Source organism: Rhinopithecus roxellana, chromosome 18, assembly GCF_007565055.1.
Source record: "Rhinopithecus roxellana isolate Shanxi Qingling chromosome 18, ASM756505v1, whole genome shotgun sequence".
Taxonomy (NCBI): domain Eukaryota; kingdom Metazoa; phylum Chordata; class Mammalia; order Primates; family Cercopithecidae; genus Rhinopithecus; species Rhinopithecus roxellana.
Genome location: NC_044566.1, coordinates 25,966,020 through 25,980,900, shown reverse-complemented (window position 1 = coordinate 25,980,900; position 14,881 = coordinate 25,966,020). Strand labels below are relative to the sequence as shown.

Here is a 14,881-nt window from a genome sequence, read left to right as displayed (position 1 = left end):
TATAACAGAATATCTGAGACTGGGTAATATATAAAGAACAGATATTTACTTCTTACAGTTCTATCTCCTTGAGTTCTAGGAGATAAGAGGGATGAACTCATCTTTTTTTCAGGAACCCGCTCCCATGTTAACTAACCCACTGTCAAGATAACAACATGAATTCATTCAGGAAGGCAGACCAACTTAAAGGTCCCACCTCTCAACACTGTTTCTTGGGGTTTAAGTTTCCAACACATGAACTTAGAGAAACACATTCAAGCCATACACACACACACACACACACACACACACACACACACAGAGAGAGAGAGAGAGAGAGAGAGAGAGAGAGAGAGAGAGAGAGAGACCATGCCCCTGGCCCTTAAAATTCATATTCTTCTCACATGAAAAATACATTCATTCCATCCAAATAGTCCCATGTTCATTTCATCCCAATAGCTCCCTTACCTCCTCTTGCTCTCACACTCTCTTGCCTTCTCACTTTCTTCCATGTGATCATGCAGCATTAAAGCCCCAGTTGTGGGGCCCTTGATCTTGGACTTTCCACCCTCTAGAATTGTAAGAAATGAATCTCTATTCTTTATAAGTTACCCAGTCTCAGATATTTTGTTATAACAGCACAAACAAACTAAGACAGGGAATTGGTATCAGGAAGGTTCTAGAAGAACAGAATTTTTCGGATGAGTTTCCTTAATTGCTGTAGGGGTTTCTTAACTTGTTTTCATCACCAACTCAGAAGGGCAAAGTCCAGAGTCTCATCTGAATAAGACATGGGTGAGACATAAGGCATGATTCACTCAAATCAAATTGCTCTTCAGTTGTGAACCTGTGAAATTAACAAATTGTGTGCTTCTAAAAGACAACAGGTGGACAGACAGACATTCCCATTTCAAAAGGGAGAAATAGACCAAAAAACGAAGGAATAACTTTCCCCAAGTAAGTCCAAAACCCAAAAAAGAACATTAAGTCTTAAAGTTGGAAAATATTTTCCTTTGACTCCATGTCCCTCATCCTGGGCATACTAGGGCAGAGTTGGGCTCCCAAAGCATCACGTAGCCCTGCCCCTATGGCTTTCCTGGGCTCAGTCCACTCAGTGACTCTGCTGGGTTGGAATCTCATACCTTCAGGTTTCCCAGGCTGAAGTTGCATGCTGGTGACTCTATAGTTCGGGGCTTCTGAGGTGGCCTTACCCCCATGGCTCCACTAGGCATTACCCTAGTGGGGACTTTCTGTCGAGGCTCCAACCCCACATTTTTACAGTGCATTTCCAAGCTGTCGATGACATCCTTTGAAATCTAAGTGGAGGCTACGATGGTCTCGCAGCTCTTGCGTTTAGCACACCTATAGAATTAGCACCACATGGACACCACCAAGGCTACTGTTTACATCTTCTGGAGTGGGAGCACAAGTTGCAGCTGGGCCCACTTAAGGTACAGCTGGGATTGCCAAGAAATTCTGTGCTAGGATGAGAGAAGCAGAGACTTGAAGCATTTCAGGGCAGCAAATACTGATATCCCACTGGCACCTCTCTGGAAACATTGCCCTCAAGATCCTGTTCTGGGCCAGTAACGAGAGGGGCAGACTTGAAGATCTCTGAAATGAATCTGGGGTCTTTCTCTTACTGTCTTGATGAATAGCACCTGACTTACTTGTATCCATGTTAATCCCTTTGTCCAACGGTTGTTTGGCCCTTGTTCTCCTAAAGATGCTTTCACTCTTTACATGTCCGGTCTGAGAACTCTGCTCTGCTTGCCTTTTAATTATAAATTTCTTTTTTATTATTATTATACGTTAAGTTCTAGGGTACATGTGCATAACGTGCAGGTTTGTTGCATATGTATACTTGTGCCATGTTGGTGTGCTGCACCCATCAACTCATCAGCACCCATCAACTCATCAGCACCCATCAACTCATCATTTACATCAGGTATAACTCCCAATACAATCTCTTCCCCCCCATAATAGGCCCCAGTGTGTGATGTTCCCCTTCCCGAGTCCAAGTGATCTCATTGCTCAGTTCCCACCTATGAGTGAGAACATCTTTAAATAGTTTCTCTCCTCTTACATCTTACTGTATGCAGTTAAAAGTAGCCAGCCAGCTCCTTCAATATTTTGCATAGACATTTATTCCACTAAATATCCTAGATAACTGCTCAATTCCACCTTTCATAATGCCCTAAGACATAGATACAATTCAGCCAAGTTCTTTGCAAATTTATAACACAGATGGCCATTACTCTGGTTTCCAGTAAGATATTTCTAATTTCTGGTCAAGGTGTGTTGACATGTATTACTTGAATTTATTGCTGATGTATAATAACACTTTAACTCTAGAATAGTATAGCTTTTGGCTGAGAAAACCAAAACTTCCCCTAAATTATGTCAAACTTGGGTCCCAAAGCCACTATTTTCATTCATATAATTTTTCAGAGGTCTTGAAATTCTAGTTAAGAGAATAAAATAAAGTGCTCAGAGTACTTGATTATCTTGTTTCCTTTTTTATTTTTTTAAGAAATTACTTTTATGGTGTTATTGTGACTTTGTAGAAATGCAGGAACTATTACAATAAGGAAAGGATAAAATGTAAAGAGAATCACAATTAAAAACCTTAAAGGGGCATACACTTAGTAACACACACACACACACACACACACACACACAGAGATATTCCTAATTTCTGTCTAAGTCCTCATCAGAATGGCCTTTACTGTTTATATTTCTGCCAACATTCTAATCACAACCACTTAAGTAATCTCTAAGATTTAGGTACTTCTTACAGCTCATCTTCTCAGCCCTCATGGAATTGTCATTAACCCTTCATTCACGGTAATATGGACGTTTTTTAGCCTGCTCCTCCAAATTCTTCCAGTTTCTACCCATTACCCAGTTCCAAAGCTACTTTCACATTTTCAGCTGTTTGTTATAGCAGCAGCCCCAGTTCTTGGTTCCAAATTCTGTATTAGTGAGGGTTCTTCAGAGAGCAAGAACCAGTAGGAAGGAAAGATAGACAGATGGAGAGATGGATAGGTACATAGATAGACAGAGAGGTAGAAGATTTATTAGGAGAATTGGCTCACATAATTGTGGAGGATGAGAGGTCCCATGACAGGCTGTCTGCAAGCTGGCAACCCTGGGATGCTGATAGTGTGACACAGTCCTAGTCCAGAAGCCCCAGAACCACAGATGCCAATGGTATAATTTTCAGTCTGAGGCTGGAAGACTGAGAATCCAGGACGCTGTGGTATAGAGCCTGGTGTTCTGCAATCTAAGGGCAGGAGAAAAGGAGGATTCCAGCTCCAGGAAAGAGAGAAGAAATTGCCCTTGCTATTCTATCCAGGCCATCAGCCATTTGGATGGTGGCCCACTGAGGGCAGTCTTGCCTCACTCAGTCTGTTGATTCACACCCCAATCTCCTCTGGAAACACATTCACAGGCACACCCAGAAGTATTGCTTTACTGGTTCTCTAGGTATTTCTTAAACCAGTTTAGTTGACACATAAAATTCATCATCACATACTGATAAAAATTAAATATGTATTCTTTCTTTTTATAAATATTACTATAAATGTATCCCTACTATATGCCAGTTTGTATTTGGCTCTTGAGATAGTAAAATAAATAATATTTGGGACCCTTGCTTAAGAATCTTCCAGTGTATATTACAAAATGCTAGGCATCATTAATTATGTAGAGGGACTCATTATTAATCAGGGAAATCGAATCAAAACCACACTGAGTGTGTTAGGCTATTCTTTGCATTGCTATAAAGCAATACCTGAGACTGGGTAATTTGTAATGAAAAGTTTAATTGTCTCATGGCTCTGTATGCTGTACAAGCATGGCGCCAGCATTTGCTTGGCTTCTGGGAGGGCCTCAGGAAGCTTACAATCACAGCTGATGGTGAAAGGGAAGCAGGCATCTCACATGGCGACTGTGGGGGCAAGAGTTAGGGGGAGGTGCCACACACTTTTAAATAACCAGATCTTGTAAGAATTCACTCACTATGGTGAGGATGGCACAAAGCCATAAGGGAGCCTCCCTCATGATCCAGTTACCTGTCACCAGACACCACGTCCAACATTGGGGATTACAATTCAACATGAGATTTAGAGGGGACAGCGTTCAAACTATGTCAATGAAATACCACTTCATGCTCACTGGGTTGACTAAAGTTACAAAGATAGAGAATAGCAAGTGTTGCCAAGGATGTGGATAAATTAGAACCTTCATCCATTGCTGGTGGCATTGTAAAATGGTACAGCCACTTTGTACAGCAATTTGGCAGTTCCTAAAATGTTAAACATGAAGTTGCCATATGACCCAGCAATTTCACTTCTAGGTATATATACAAAAGAATTGAAAATGTATGCCCGCATAAAACATGCACATATTTTTAATGAATTAATGATTTTAGAGAATTATTTGATTTGACATTGTGAATGTACATGGCAGCATTATTCACAGTAACCAAAAACAAGTGGAAACTACGTAAATGACCATCAACTGATGAATGACTAAACAAGATGTGGTCTATCTATACAACAAAATATTATTTGTTCATAAAAAGAAATCACATGCTACAGCACGGATGACTCTTAAAAACATTCGTAAACGAAGTAAAAGAAGGCAGACACAAAAGTCCACATATTTTTATTTCTTTCTAGAAAATGGTCAAAAGACGCAAATCTATAAAGACAGAAAGTAAATTAGTGGTTACTAGGAAGTGGGGGGAAGAGGAAGCGGGGAGTACATGATAATGGTATGAGATTTCTTTTTGGGGTGATGAAAATGGTCCAGAATTAAATTATAGTGATTGACACACAATGTTATGAATATAGAAAACCTATTGAATTGCACTCTTTAAATGAATGAAATTTGTGATATGTGAATTATATCTCAATAAATGTGTTATTCAAAAAGAAGAAATTCCCAGGATAATGCAACTTACTCTACTCATTCTGGTTGAGTAGAATGAGTCACGTTATCCTGGAAATCCTACAATGCCATCCTTTAAGAAAGGGTGGGGAGGGGCTTCATGAAGGCACTAACATCTGCCTTAAATATTTAAGGATGAGTAGGAATAAAGTTCATGTAAGGAACAGGAAAGAACATCCAGGTAAAGGGAATGACACTAGCACTTTGTAGATATTGAATAAGTATTTTTAAATAAAGTAATGATTTTAGAAAATTATTTGACTTGACAGTCATGAGAACTCCCTTTCCAAGGGCCAAGAAAATTAGGGACCTGTCCCAAAACTATGATGAAACTGGGATGGGAACCACTGTTTGTTGGCAGATTGCACAATAACAAAGTTATGATCTTATCAGTTTCCTCTGATATAAAACATCTAGCAATTTCTGGATTGATCTCTGATGAAATCTTAGAAGAAATCTTTGCTATTTCTGCTATTTCTTTTATCCTAGAATATGTCTACAAGACACATGCATAGAGCATGGTAAAATATCAAGCAAATGCAAATCATCTCACATCGTATAAATAGGCAAGATTAAGTTGAATTTTTCCTTTTTAAACTTTTCAACCAACTTTTTTGGAATAGAGGACTACAGACTCATGTCTATAAATTCTATACATTTTCTAAATTATGGATGATGTTTATAGAATTCACAACTAATCTTTTTCTATCCCTAGATTTCAAGAACATTTAAACAAGCTAAGTGTTCAAAATATGTTAAAATTAAATTCAAAAAGCACAGTCTGAATCCCAATAGGGTTTCGGCTGTGGAAAAATTTAGTTAAACCAGTGAAGGTAGGAGATAGCAAATAAATGGAGTTGAGTGCTACATAATTTAACTTTAAGAGAAACATAATTAACCAGCATGTCATTTTATACAGTTGATCATTTGTAATGAGAAGATGTGGGATAAAGGCCAGGCATGGTGTCTCATGCCTGTAATCCCAGCACTTTGGGAGGCTGAGGTGGGTGGATCACCTGAGGTCAGGAGTTTGAGACCAGCCTGGCCAACATGGTGAAACCCCGTCTCTATGAAAAATACAAAAATTAGCCGGGTGTAGTGGCAGGTGCCAGTAATCTCAGCTACTTGGGAGGCTGAGGCAGGAGAATCACTTGAACCCGAGAGGCGAAGGTTGCAGTGAGACGAGATTATGCCACTACATTCCAGCCTGGGCAACAGAACGATACACCGTCTCAAAAAAAAAAAAAAAAAAGATTTGGGGTAGGATGATAACAAGAACCAATCCGAGTGAAAAACATTTTGCCTAGGTGAAACTGTCAGTGGTTTGCAAAACTGAAGAGAAGAGAATAGATGTCTGAGAGGGTGGGTTAGAGGTAACAGGATTTTGCCCTACTATGGAAACTTAAGCTAAAGATTGCAAAGCTTTTATGTGATATTGCCTTTGGAGTGACAACTGCCAACAGGGGTTGAATGGTGGTGAGGTCAGTATAGATTTTTTTCTAGGTCTCCCTGCTGCCATTTCCTGTCATGAGAGCTGTCATCTTCAAATCACTTACGTATATTCAGCTATTTTACTGCATCGGTATATAGCAAAAACATTGGGGTAGGAATATTTACTTAGCTTGAAAGATTTTTCATTTTAATGTATACCAGGTTGAGAAATGCTCTGAACACTGTTTAAAAATTCTTTCTTTAAAAATAGGTTAATAACCTGCAAGTAATTTTTTCAAAGACTTGGATAAGTGTATTTTATGTTTCCTTTAATGAATAGAAAATTACTTTTATTTAAAAGACTTTCATTTACTCCATTGTACATTTTTCATCTGATGGAGAGAAAAATCAATTATTTTAAGAGTTAAGTTCTTTCTGTCAGTTCATTTAAGTAAATCCTACTAAGTTAAATGACCATCAGTATTTTTTTCTTATTTATCCACTCCAAGAAAAGTGCTATAATGTACAGAAGTGGAATATAATTTGCTGTTGAGGAAATGGCATTGATTTTTCTGTCTGTTAAAGACTGCTAGTTAGAAAACAAGAATAATATTTAACTTGGAAAAATTTTCTTGGTAAAAATTATTCTAGAGTCAGAAAAGAAGGCAGCTAGTCTCATATCCTCTATAACCAGCTTAGGCCTGAGTGTTAAATGCTCAGGTAGAAATGGAGAAAGGATGTTACATATGGAATAATTACAACCAAAATGTTTCATAATTTTATATGCATAATGTTTTTTGCAATATATAAAACACTTTTACATATATGACATAATCTAATTACTAATACATGAATTTTAGTAATCTGGCACTTGAATGGCTAAAAGGAAAGACTGCTTTCAAATTGCAAATTAAATTATAAAATACATCTTAGGGTTTGCTGGATTTGATAACACATAATGTACCTATATCTGTTTTATTTCATTAAGCGCTAACATCTGATTAGATGTCCACAAAACTGCCAAAATACATAAACCATAAAAGTATAAAAAGTAGCAAAATATACAAATACCTCAAAATATACAAACTTCTTTTCATGGTTGATTTTTTTCTATAGAGGTCTAGATATTAAAATGATATCATTAGCAACTATTTTGTGTGTTGTTTCCCCTAAAGGCATCAAATGATAAAGACATACTTGTTGGACCCGTAAGGGGCTCCAAATGGTTTCCCTTGATCCCCGCTTGGATTCAGAGCTAACTGAAAGAGAAACAAAAGAGTGAGGCCCAGGAGCTTTGGGAGAATGTGGCTTGGTTGTGTAGCAACAATGGGATCCCGAATACCCTCACTTAGCCCCTGGGTAACCGATGGTCTTCAGGACCAGAATCTGTGGCAGTAAACACAATGGCACAGATGAGCAGAGATGAGAAAGAATAGGGAATGAAAAGAGATAGGCTATCAAGTCCTCTTTCTCCTCTAAAACTCAACAATCTGATCTTGGAGGAGTGAGTGAGGTAACAGAGTCCAGGGGGACTGAAATAGATGTCCCATCATGTTAAAGTCCCTCTACTTAGAAACTCAGAATATGGGGATAACTACTGTCAACAAATAACAGAAAATAATGCATAATTATAATATTTCTTTAATATCTAATGTTGCATTATGAGACATGTCTTCAAAAATAATTTTTAGAGGGAATTTGGCCAATACTTATAAAGTATTTAATTGAGCATAACTGTACAAAATGAGATTCGGTGTAAGGATTTATCCTTTTTGAAACCCGGATCTAAGAGAAACACCTCCCTGATTATTTCTTGCACTATAAATTATTTCAAGTCAAGAAAGATTTAAAATAGTTTGAAAACGTGTATTCAAATATTCATAATAGAGCTGAAATCTATAATACCACCAATACATTTTTAATTTAAAAATTATAACCTTTAAATATATGTTATATGGCAGATAAAAATAGTAATGGTCAAAATAGTATGACCAATACTGATTGAGTGCATACGATATTACAAGAATTATATTAGGTAAATGCAGGATCTCATTAAAGCACAACTGCCTTGTGAGGTAAGTACTATTACTATTTGCATTTGAGAAATGTCTACTTGGCTTGAAAATTCCATATGAAGTATGTGAATGAGACTCTATTTGTGCTGTTTTTCCCTTTCAATAAAAAGAGAGACAAATATAAGCCCTGTCCTTTATGCTATTAAATAAAACCAATATCAGTTTTCCATAGGTTAACTCTTACAATTGTTCCAGTCAGGGATAGGAAAGCTATCATATGCCCACAGAGATGCAGGCGTTGAAGAACATAAATAACTAGTTCAGAGAAGCTACATGTACCTTTAGGAATTATCAGTAAAAAAAAAATCAGAATGACCTGGATTCAAGTCTCAACAGTCCTCTTTTCTAGCTGTGTACCTTAATTCCTTGAAGATTTGGTCTAATCATCTCAAAAATGGAAATAATAAATGGTACTGCCTCACAAGGGTTGTGAGAATCAAATAAGACTTTAAAGCAGCCTAAAGCAAATTGCCTATGTAGACACAAGCTTTTCCTCCCCTGTATGTTGCTGGGCTGCCACTTCTTTCTCCAGCTCATCCTTTTGTGCTCTTTGGCACATTCCTTCCCAAAACTGGCTTCCTCCTTGGTAAGGGTACTGGGCTTAATCTTTACCTGCTGATGATAGTAACATCTGCTTCAGATGCCATTTCCTCTATCTCTGTGGTCACATCATGTCTCCCATGGCTTGCTGTCTGCATTGACCAAAATACTTACTTTTGATATAGCAAATATATATGCAAACAAAAAAGAAGGAAAATATTCAATTTTGAGGTCAAGCTTAGGACAAAACCATTTTTTCTTGCAAAAGTCAAAGGACTTGGAAAGGACATGTGTTACCAAAATGAGGTGATTTGCATTAGAAATACATATTTTTTTTTTAACTAAAATGCATATATTAAATAAAGCTCAGGACATTCAAATCCTTAAAGATCCAAGATTTTGCATTTTGTTGTGAAAATGTCTTCCTAAGACATGGCTTTCATCAAGCTTTCTTGGATTCAGTTCCAGTCCATTTAGGTAGTCACTGAATTTTATTTGGAAATGGAATCAGAAACCCACACTAATAATTGGAGACTGCCATCTGAAAGATCAGATGAGCTGGAATCAACTTTTATCAAGACAGTGAAACAGGTGTAGCCATTGTGTCTATCCTCTTTGAAACATAAAATGCTTGGGTTGAAGGAACATTAGAGATTAGGTGGCTCAGAGATTCCCCTCCATCATTTGAATATCAGAGGACCTGCTATTTATATGTCTTTAGACATATGCACACGATGTTTATTGTGGCACTATTCACAATAGCAAAGACTTGGAACCAACCCAAATATCCATCAGTGATAGACTGGATAAACAAAATGTGGCACATATACACCATGGAATACTATGAAGCCACAACAAGGAAAAGTTCATGTTCTTTGCAGGGAAATGGATGAAGCTGGAAACCATCATTCTCAGCAAATATAAGAATAGAAAACCAAACTCTGCATGTTCTCATTCATAAGGGAGTCGAACAATGAGAACACATGGACACAGGGAGGGGAACATCACACACCAGAGCCTGCTGGGGGGGTGGGGGTTGGGGAGATATAGCATTAGGAGAAATAACTAATGTAGATGATGGGTTGATGGGTGCAGCAAACCACCATGGCACATGTATACCTATGTAACAAGCCTGCACACTGTGCACATGTACCCTAGAACTTAGTTTAATAATAATAGTAAACACATTACTTGGACTTAGCTTAGATGAATGGGTGGGAGAAGCAGACACTAATTTCTAGACCGTAAGGTCTGGAAGAGGGCTGGTCACCAAGCATGCTGCATAAAATACAAATCCTGCAAAAAGACTTTTAGCCTGTCTACCTCTGCTGGAGAACCTGAATGAATTTTTTCACCAGGGTTGAATGTATTGCTTATTTCTTCTCTTTCCATGATGGCTCATCTCCTCCTCTTCTACTGCAATGCTTCATCAACTCACTTCATTGCAACAAGATGAATCTTAGTGTATGAAGGTGTATGAAGAGAGGTGACTTCCTTTTTACACAACTGAACATAATCTTTATTTCAAGCTTTCATTCTACCAGAGCATGGAAACCCAATGTCAGGCCACAGAGAAGTGGTTTAGAGGCAGTTTGTAAAACCAAGACACCGAGGTGGAGATGAGCATTGGATTCTGACTGGGCATCCTCTACTCCCTCAGCATTCCTCATTCCTGTGATCTATGGGCACCCCGTCCTCCACCTCTGCCCACCATAGTCCACTTCAATAGTTTTTGGTAAGATCACTAATGTTCTCCATTGCTAAATACAAGAGGAATTTTACATTGTCACCTTACTAAGATACGCATTGACGTTTGACCTATCTTCTCCTTAAGGCACTTCTTTTCCTTGGCTTCCTCAGATAGTTTTCCTCTGCTATTTCCTGCCATTTTTAAAAGTCCATCTCTATATCTTTTAGGGGCACTTCTGTTTCTCAGGTTCTCTCCTCTCTCTCTATTTTCTTCCTAGGTGATGTCTTTCATTTCCATTGCTTCAAATACAACCCAATTCAGATGTCTTAGCATTTATATCTTCAGGCCAGTGAGAGTATCTCAATTTATAACTGTATATTTGATGACAAACATTACATATCTACTTAGATGTCTCAGACACTTCTAAGAACAAACCCAAAAGTAAATTCAGGGTCATTGTCTCCACAAAACATGTTCCTCCTTGAGTTTTTCTGCTCAGCAGAAAACTCTTTAGATAACCCCAAATCTCTGTTTTCAACCGACTACCTGAGAAAGATAAGGTAATGATTTTCATGTTTCTAGTATGCCATCTCTCTGTTTCACTTCTTCCCCTATACATCAAGTCCTGTAATGCCTACCCTCCAAATGTATCTTAAATCCATCTACATCTTACAATCTCCACTAATGACGAGGACCCCTGCACTGACTTCTTATGTGGTTACCTTGCACCCACTCTTGCCTTCCTCCAATTCCTTCTCTACAGAGTAACCAGAGTGACCTCTTAAAAATGACTCAAATCCCATTACACCCTTCCAAAAATGCTTCAGAAGGCTTGCGATTCCCCGTATAATAAAGTCTCTAATATTGAAGGTACCCTACAAGGACTTACATGAGGTCCTTCCCAATTGCCTCTCCTGCATCATCATCCTGCATCACTGCTCTCCCAAACATCATGGGCAAGATACATTTTCTCAATTGGTCCAGCCAGTTGAGATTTTTGGTACTTTCCTTAGAATGTACAGCTTTCCTCTACTGTAGTGGTCTGCAGCCTCCTGTTCACCTGGATAATCCTATGCATCTGGACACTCCTACCCATACTTTGCCTTATATAGGACAAAATCTTCCTCAAGTCCTCAAACTATACCCTTATTGTATATTCTCACAGTAGCATAAGTAGCCCATTGGTTTAATGTCTATCTTATTCATTACTGTATACTCAGCCCCTAGCACAGTGCATGGTAAACAGTCGATATTTGATAAGCAATTACTAAATTTAAAAAATACAGCCTGTATTAGTTTCTTACAGCCGCCATCACAAACTTGGTGGCTTAAAACAATAGAAATTTATTCTCTCGCAGTTCTGGAGTCTAGAAGTTCGATGTCAAGGTCTCAGCAGGATCATGCTCCCACTGAAGGCTCCAGGGAAGACACTTTCCTTGCCTCCCCAGCTTGTGGTGACCCTGTGCATTTCTTGGCTTGTGGTGGCATAACTCCTATCTCTGTCTTCATCTTCATATGGCTGTCTCCTTCTTGGGTCTCTCTGTGTCCTCTCTTTTCATAAGGCCCTGTCATTGGATTTAGGGCCCACACTATGTTCGGCATGATTTCATTTTGAGATCGCTAATTAATTATATCTCCTAAGACCTTACTTCCAAAGAAGGCACATTCTAAGGTTCCAGGTGGACATGAATGTTGGGGATACTATTTATCTCTCTATGCAGCTCATCTCCCAATACCTCTTGCTGTTTCCGTTTTCCTTCCTCCTTCCCCCTCATCAGCTGGAGTTCATTAGTAAAGCTGGCTTCATCATTAACATTTATAGCAGGATCTTTCTCAGCTGCTCAATTAGAGCTTAATTCCCAAGATCAAAATAACACCTTAGGGGGCAAAAGTCCTCTGTGATTATTCTTATCGGTGAAACAAGAAATATCTTTAGAAAACATAGTCCAGAGGAGGGAAAAAAATATTTAGCTTCCAAGAGGCTGAAAAAATGACACACATTACTCTTATTATATGTGCCTTGTTTCCAAACAAGAAGTGAACTTAAACGTAATATTGACTGAGGTATAAATGTGGAAAAAGAGGAAGTGTACAGTTTTTGAAATCTACAATCATGTAATCAACTGTGAATAGTGAAGGTTATAAAAACTCTTACTTGGCCCCAAACAAGCATGAGTACTGCCAAATGCTCATTTTTCAAATGTGCTTGGAAAGGACACTATGACATGGATCTTCTCATTCATAAAAAGACCCAGTCAGAAGCAGTCAGGGCACCACACTCTTTACGTAACCCCAAATCTCTGTGTTCAACCGACTACCTGAGAAATATAAGGTAATGATTTTCATGTTTCTAGTATTTGGTTATATTTTCTAGCATATTTCACGCTCTGCACGCCCCCAGCCCTTGCCCTGCCACCCTTCCACCATTGCTAGTCACGTGTAACTTAAAGAAAAAGGTAACACCCAGTGCAGGTGAGCAGAGGATGAAACTTGCATTAAACCTCTTCCACTTTTGTGTTCTGGTGACAATATAAATGACTACAAATCATTTGTAAAGTTAATTCAGGATGTATTTTTAAAAATATAAAATTAATTGTTTAGGCCTAGAATAAGTAAGAGATTTACATGTATTGAGCATGGCCAGGCCTAGTGTCCGACAGTGAGTAGACAGAGGTCAATAAAGAATGGTCCCTGCCATTGAGGGGCTCAAGTTTCAGAGGGGAGGCAGATGTGTAAATAAATAATCATGAAACAGAGGAAAAGTTTAGATAATAGAACTCTGCTCTTGGTTCAGAAATAGTACCCCCTAAACCCAAAAACAATAACAAAAAAAGCAATGTGTTTAATCTATTTGTGTACAAAAGCAGGAAGAGTTTCCTAGAATAGGTATCTGAACAGTTTTAAAGGGCGAATGGGGATTTTTCCAGACACTCAGACTTGGGGTGTGGTTGGGAGAACCAGGTAGAGGGAGGGAAGGAGCAGCAATGTTGAAAAAGGGAATTAGATGTGCAGGAAATAGGAATAATGTGGATTGTCCTGGGAACTATAAATTATTTGGTAATGTCGGGACATAAAGTAAGTTCGGTTACCAGAGAATTGACTCTAGACCTAGAAGTCTAGATGGGAAGGTCATATGCACCATGCTAAGGACCATGGTCTTAGACCAATGAAGAATTGTTGAAGAGATTTAAGCAGCGTGTGGTGCTGGTGGTAGGGTGGGGGAGATCTGATCATGTCTTCATATATACTCGTTAATCTCATTCCTGTACTATTTCAATACATATTTATTCCAGATAATAAAATAAAATACATTTTTCTTCCAGACACAAAAATAGTTTATTATATTTTGCACATCAAATTAGAAAAATATTATGTCACATTTAGGGGGCGGAGCAAGATGGCCGAATAGGAACAGCTCCAGTCTCCAACTCCCAGAGCGAGCGACACAGAAGACCGGTGATTTCTGCATTTTTAACTGAGGTACTGGGGTCATCTCACTAGGGAGTGCCGGACCCTAGTGCTGGTGCTGGTCAGCTGCTGTAGCCTGACCAGCGAGAGCTGAAGCAGGGCGAGGCATCGTCTCACCTGGAACGCGCAAGGGGGAAGGGAATCCCTTTTCCTAGCCAGGGGAACTGAGACACACAACACCTGGAAAATTGGGTAACTCCCACCCCAATACCGTGCTTTAAGCAAACGGGCACACCAGAAGAATATATCTGTCACCTGGCCGGGAGGGTCCCATGCCCACGGAGCCTCCCTCACTGCTAACACAGCAGTCTGCAGCGATCTATCCGCAAGGCAGCAGCGAGACTGGGGGAGGGGCGCCCGCCATTGCTGAGGCTTAAGTAGGTAAACAAAGCCGCTGGGAAGCTCGAACTGGGTGGAGCTCACAGCAGCTCAAGGAAACCTGCCTGTCTCTATAGACTCCACCTCTGGGGGCAGGGCTCAGCTGAAAAACAACAGGGGAAGCAGCAGAGGCCTGAGCAGACGCGAACGACTCTGTCTGACAGCTTTGAAGAGAGCAGTGGATCTCCCAACATGGAGGTTGAGATCTGAGAACGGACAGACTGCCTGCTCAAGTGGGTCACTGACCCCTGAGTAGGCTAACTGGGAGACATCCCCCACTAGGGGCAGTCTGACACCCCACACCTCACAGGGTGGAGTACACTCCTGAGAGGAAGCTTCCAAAGTAAGAATCAGACAGGTACAC

General features: G+C 39.3%; 1 non-coding gene across 1 annotated transcript; it reads left to right on the top strand.

Annotated features, from left to right (window-relative positions):
- The first annotated feature begins 2,268 nt into the window (after positions 1-2,268).
- LOC115894640 lies at positions 2,269-2,348 on the top strand. Its single transcript, XR_004054785.1, has one exon. It is a non-coding gene; the product is annotated as a small nucleolar RNA SNORD45 (small nucleolar RNA).
- Positions 2,349-14,881: the final 12,533 nt, after the last annotated feature.